We start from the raw sequence: 6,251 nt of genomic DNA on the forward strand, positions 1-6,251 counted from the left end.
CCAGGGTCCAGGCCGTCTCTGGGTAGGGCCTCCTCCAGATGACCAGCAGGTGACCCTGACTGGGCTCTGTGGGGGAGGTGGCGGCGGTGGCCCGGGTGTCACTGGGTCCCTGCTGGCATCTAGGTGCCCATCAGTTGGAGGGTTTGCCTCATGGCCCAGCCCAGCACCTGCCGAACTTTAAGCCCCGGGGAGCCCTCTTTCAGTTCTCAGCAGTGGGTTTGTCCTATAACCGCAGTCAGTACTCATCCATGTATGTCAATAAAAGGGTTGTATATTTGGTGGCCTGGTGGGGTCTCTGCTGTTTCTGGTAGGAGGGTGGGGGACCCCATGGGCTTGGGAGAGCCAGGGCATGGCCGTGTGGGGTCTTTCACTCCCTAAGGCTTGGGGTTTGGGGCCAGTCAGGTGCAGACCAAAGGCCACAGACAGAGTGGGCAGTGGGGCCTCAGGAGCCCGGCGCCGGGGTCAGAGTGGGCCGGGACCTCCACTGGTATGGGGCTGCAGGGGAGGACCTGCACTAAGGCCCAGAGCGCTCCCTGCAGCAGGCTAGGGGACCAGGGATGAGGCAGATGTGCGGAGCCTCAGGACTGGTGTTTCTGGAGCTCTGCGGAGGGCCCCCTGGTCTGGACTCGTGGGTGCCGAGACGGACGAGAGGCCTCCTTTGGGCTGACCCAGCGGCAGGCGTGGGAAGAGGCAAGAGCAGAGCAGCCGGTGGAGGGTGCCGGGAGGGGAGGGGCCTGGGGCTCCGCCACCCAAGGGACCGCCATCTGGCCTCAGTGCTAGGACAGCCAGGAGAACTGTTTCCTTTGGGCATAGGTGCCCGAGAGGCCAGTGGCTGCCTCCTGCATGGGGGCCCAGCCTGTCCCCAAACTGGGACTCAGAGCAGGGTCCACCCCAGAGAAGCTGAGGCAGCAACCAGCCTGGGGTGCTTTTGCCTGTGTGTGCCCATGGCTGCACATGTATGCATTAAGGGGCTGCACGTTTTTAAAAATGTATTAATTGGAGAGGCAGAGACACACAGAGAGGCTGAGAGAGAAAGACACAGAGAGAGGCAGAGAGAGAGACACACAGAGAGAGGCAGAGAAAGAGAGAAGGCGCCCACAAGGGAGCTGCCATCTGCTGGTTACTCCCCAAATGCTGGCAATGGCCGGGGCTGAGCCGGGTGCCAAAGCTGGGAGCCAAGAATTCAACCCTGGTCTCCCACGTGGGTGGCAGGAGCCCCACTCCTCGAGCCATCCCTGCTGGAGTCCGAAGCCGTCCTGGGGAACAGAACCCAGGTCCCCACCACGGGCTGCAGGCTTCTGAACAGCGACTTTAACGGCTGCAGCTCCACCACCACGCTGTGGCTGCCATGGAGGGTTCTTTCCCAGCCCCCACTTGCTCAAGGGCTCCGGCTCCGCTCGAGGAGGGCTGAGTGGCCGTGGCCCCTGCCCATGCCATATCCCACGGTCTCTGCTCTGCTCCGCCATCCTCTTCCTGCCCGAGCGTCCTCCTTTTCTGCCAGTACTGAGTGAGTGTGCCCACTGCACACAAGGCCTTGCGTCCCGTCAGGGCTGCCCGGAGCCCCCTGAGACAGTGGCTTGGTTACCGGCCCAGACGGGTTCAGCCAGGGTTCCCAGGGGAGATGAGCACAGCCTCCATCCCCCTAGGGTTGACAAAGGTGGTTTTGGAGACCCCTCGCCAGAGAGCCACTTTGGGTTCTTCCAGGCAGGGCCTGGGCTGCATGGGCATGGCACACTGCAGAGGGGGTCTGCACTGGCCACAGCAGCCAGACTGAAGCCATGGAGGGTGGTAGGAGATGATCCATTGGCTCTGCCAGGCTGGTGGGTGGGCCCCAGGACGGCGCTGCAGGGACCGGGCCAGGGCAGGGGGTGCTCACTGCATTCCAGAGCTCTAAGTATCTACGTGTGGAGGCTGGCAACTGAAATGGAAACAGCTGCCTCGGGGCCCTCGCCCCCCGCGCCCACCCCAGACCCCTCCCCAGGTGAATGCATCAGGGACAGACTCGATGGGGGTGGGGCCAGGAGCAGGGCGTCAAGGGTGCATCCAAACAGGGGCCAGGAGAGGAGGGGAGGAGCGGAGTGGGGACCAAGGAGTCCCTGAACAGCCAGTGTCCCCCGACTGCAGGAGGCTCTGGAAGCTCATGGTGGGAGATGAGCCCCACTCGGGGATGGCCACAGCCCTTGTCAGAGGGAGGGGCTCCTGGGCCTCCCTCAGCTAGGGGTGGGGGCTGGTGCCCTGAGGGAGCCAGTGGTGTCATTTCTGCCGTTGATGGAAGGGAGCAGGGAGCCCCCAGCCTGAATCGGGGCTGGATGGAGTGCGGGCTCGGAGGGGGGCTCCACACAGGAGCCTCCACCCTGACGCTGCTGGGGATGGGAGAAGACAGCGCGCCCTGCAGCCATCTCCCTCGGGACCCGGAATCCCGCCGAGACCCAGTGCCCCTCAGCACTCAGGACTCTGACTGCATCCCGGGAGGCCCCGCCTCTTGGTGGGCGTGGGCGGAGGGCTCTCTCGAGCCCTGGCCCAGCTCTGCCCACCCTGCCACACTTCATGGTGCCCTCTGGGTTTTGACTCCTGGGCTGTGTGGAGAGCTGAGGGCCAGGCTGGGGTCTTGGGGCCGGCACCCCCAGAGCAGCAGCCCCCCAACCCTGCCCGGACCTCCCTTGACCAGAATGCGGGTTGGGGTGAACTCTCAAGGAGTAGGCTGCCCGGGAAGCCCCCTTGCAGGAGGGAAGCAGGCAGGTGCTGGGCATGTGTGTGTGCATGCATGGGCATGTTCATGCGTGTGTGTGTGCACGTGAGAGCGAGAGGGGTCCCCTACGGACAGCAGCTCGTCATCAGTGGCCAGGGAAGGCTGAGGCTGCCCCTTGCTGGAACACGTGAGGTCCAGGGTGGGCGGGGTGGCCACACACACGGCCACGTTGTCGGGCTGAGCTGGAGGCCACCAGTGGTCGTGTGCCTGACGGACCCACTCCATGGCCCCGACCCTGTGGCTGCATCAGGTCTCCCTGCTACCCATGGCTACACCTGTGTTCACTGAGAATCACCCTTGCACCCAGCCCAGGGGCTCTGCGGGCCTGGGGTGCCCCTGGGACAGGGGGGCCGGGGTGGCGCGCCATGGGGGGGGGGCACAGTCACACGTCAGCGCTGACGCTGCGGCTGAGGGCGAAGGCCTCCCGCATGGCCGAGAGACGGCTGGGGTTGAGCGCCTGCAGTCCCTCGAAGCCCCCGCTGGGGGACAGCTCTAGATCCTCCTGGATGAAGCTGGCGGAGGCCACGCGCTCGCCACCATTGCGCAGGTCCTTGTCCTCCAACTCCTGCAGGAAGAACGTGGGCGTTCGTAGTGGGAGCAGCTGTGGCACAGGGCCTGGGCCTGCGGGGGACTCTGGCTGAAGGAGGTGGAGGTGGCCGGGTAGAGCCCCGGCCCATTGGTCAGCACCATGTTGTGGTTGGAGTGCAGCGGGGGCAGGTGCGCGTGCACGGCGAAGGCCGGCTCCTCCTCATCCTCCTCGGAGTCCTCCTTCTTCCAGCAGTAGTACTGTGGGCAGAGCGGGTGACCGGCTGGCTCTCCCTGGCACTCTGAGCCCCCACGCGCGGGAGAGGAGCCGGCCCGGAGCACGGGATCAGGGCGGTGGGTGGGGGCATGCCTGATCAGACGCCTGTATCTTCGCACTTGTGTGTTCTGGGATCCAGCTCAGGCAGGGCTAAGCGCTAGGCACCTATCAGAGCCACTCCTTGGATCTGCACAGCCACCCCCAGGCTGAGCCGTTTTTCAGGTGGGGAAACTGAGGCACGGAGGGGCGCTGCACAGTGGGGACTCAAGCTGCCCTGCACCAGTGGCTCCCACTCCTCTCTCGGGCAGACACGGGGGGCTTGGGTGGGGAAGGAGCCGCAGAGCTGGTCTGAGCACCCAGCATCCCTCTCTCACTGGGTAGCAGCGTGTCACTGGCCAGGAGGCCTGGAGCGCCCTCTCCTGGAGTCCGGCCTTCCTGGCCTTCTGCAGGGGCTACCTCCCGGGGCAGGGGCAGGGCCGGCCGCAAGCCTCCCCTCCGCCCACCCCCAGGGGGGTACCTGGAGCCGACAGTAGCACAGGACAGTGATAAAGCAGAGCAGGATCACTGTCGCCAAGATGCTCCTGGTGATGACCACGGTCCCGGCTGTTATCCGCCTCCTTCTGAATCAGCAGCCTGAAACACACATCATGTGTCACAGGCATCTGGGTGCACCCCATAGCCCCCCGCTCTGCAACACACATCATGTGTCACGGGCATCTGGGTGCACCCCATAGCCCCCTGCTCTGCAACACACATCATGTGTCACGGGCATCCAGGTGCACCCCACAGTCCCCCACCCTGCGACACACGTCACATGTCACAGGCATCTGGGTGCATCTCAGAGTCCCTGCCCTGCTACACACATCCCTGTACCTGCGTGGGAGACCCGGAAGAAGCTCCTGGGCTCCTGGCTTCAGATCAGTGCAGCTCCAGCCATTGCAGCCATTTGGAGAGTGAACCAGCTTATGGAAGACCTCTCTGTCTTTCTCTCTCTCTCTCTCTCTCTAACTCTTCCTCGCAAATAAATAAATCTCTAAAAATAGTTTTATTAACAATTTTGTGAGAGGTAGAGACAAAGAGAGCTCTTATGTACTGTTTGCCTTCCCAGCTGCCAATGGCAGCGGGGGCTCGGCCGGGCCCAAGTCGGAATCTGGGAACTCTATCCAGTGCCCAATCGCGCCATTGCCTGCCCCTCCCAAGGTCTGTGCCAGCCAGAGGTGTGCATCGGACCCTGGCCCCTGCAGTGGGATGAGGCCAAATGCCTCAAGGCGTTATCTACGCCTTGAAAAGCATGTCTCTGGCTAAGTACGAGGAGCTGCCTGATTTCAGAAACCACTCTGACGACCTCCCTGGGCTCCCCTCTCAGGAGTGTGATTCTTGGCCCGGCCCACGTTCCTTGTGAGCTTGTCATTGTGGCAAGTGCTCTCCACGGGTCCCCTGGCTCAACCCGTCCCTAGGGGGATAGGCGACAGCAGCACCAACATGCCCTGACTTGTGGCATTGGCAGGTGCTCAGCCCAGCCTGTGTTGGCTGCAGCAAGGGTTAGCAAGAGGCTACACAATTCCCTCGATTACCTGAGCTGGGATGGAGGAAGTGACTGGTGCCCTGTGCAGGGAATCCCTGTGCCCAGAGGTCACTCATAAACCCCTCAGGGTGACGTCCGGCAGCTGAGGATGTGGCCAGGCTGCGAACCTGGGTCTGGCACCCTCCTGACACCCCCAGTGTCCATGGTTGGTTGGTTCACCCAGGATCTGGCTACAGCAGGTGCCTTCGGCTCAGGTCCCATTCCTTCTCCTCCTCCCTTCCTGGCTTACAGAGGCCTCGAGATCATTGATCTTTTTTTTTTTTAATATTTATTTATTTATTTGAATGTGAGAGTTACACAGAGAGGAGAGGGAGGGAGGGAGAGAGAGAGAAAGAGAGAGAGAGAGAGAGAGAGAGAGAGAGGTGTCTTCCATCTGCTGGTTCTCTCCCCAATTGGCAGCAAAGGCTAGAGCTGGGCCAACCCAAAGCCAGGAGCCAGGAGCTTCTTCCAGGTCTCCCACGTGGGTGCAGGGACCCAAGGACTTGGGCCATCTTCTACTGCTTTCCCAGGCCATGGCAGAGAGCTGGATCGACAGTGGAACAGTGAGGACTTGAACCGGCACCTATATGGGATGCCGGCACTCTCTCCTCACTTGGGCCGCGACGGCAGTGCCGTGCCGACACTAAGGGCACGATCACCCACTGAGTGCCGCCTCCATACTATCTGGTCTGGACGTGGTCAGGCATTGGGGTAGGGATAAGCAGAGACAGAGCCGGGACTGTCGGGGGCACAGGGTCAGGGTCGCTTCCCTGCAGGGCTGTGCTTCCGGCAGGGAGGGGGCATCTGGGAGGACCCTGGGCAGGACTTCAGAGTGGACCAGCGACAGGAATCGCTGCCATCTCCCTCCTCCAAGGTTTCAGAAACCTGTACTGGACCACGATGTGAAACCCAGTCCAGTCCAGCGAGGGGAGGGGTGGGAGACACAGCGCCACAGTTCAGCACTCGGCCTCAGGACGTGTTCCTGTCACTCTCTTCCTGTGGAACTTCATCACGGGCTCCCCACCTCCCTGGGGAAGCCAGCATGCAGGGGTGCTGGGGGGAGGGGCAGAGGCTAGCAGAGAGCTGCGCGCGAGGGGGGGGGGGTGTTCTGCTCACCGCAGGGCTCTTGGCTCCAT

The 6,251-nt window shown here is 62.8% G+C and overlaps 1 pseudogene; it reads right to left on the reverse strand.

The window, feature by feature from the left end:
* Positions 1–3,131: 3,131 nt before the first annotated feature.
* Positions 3,132–6,251, reverse strand: LOC133773511 (protein FAM163B-like; annotated as a pseudogene).

Source organism: Lepus europaeus, chromosome 14 (genome assembly GCF_033115175.1).
Source record: "Lepus europaeus isolate LE1 chromosome 14, mLepTim1.pri, whole genome shotgun sequence".
Lineage (NCBI taxonomy): Eukaryota > Metazoa > Chordata > Mammalia > Lagomorpha > Leporidae > Lepus > Lepus europaeus.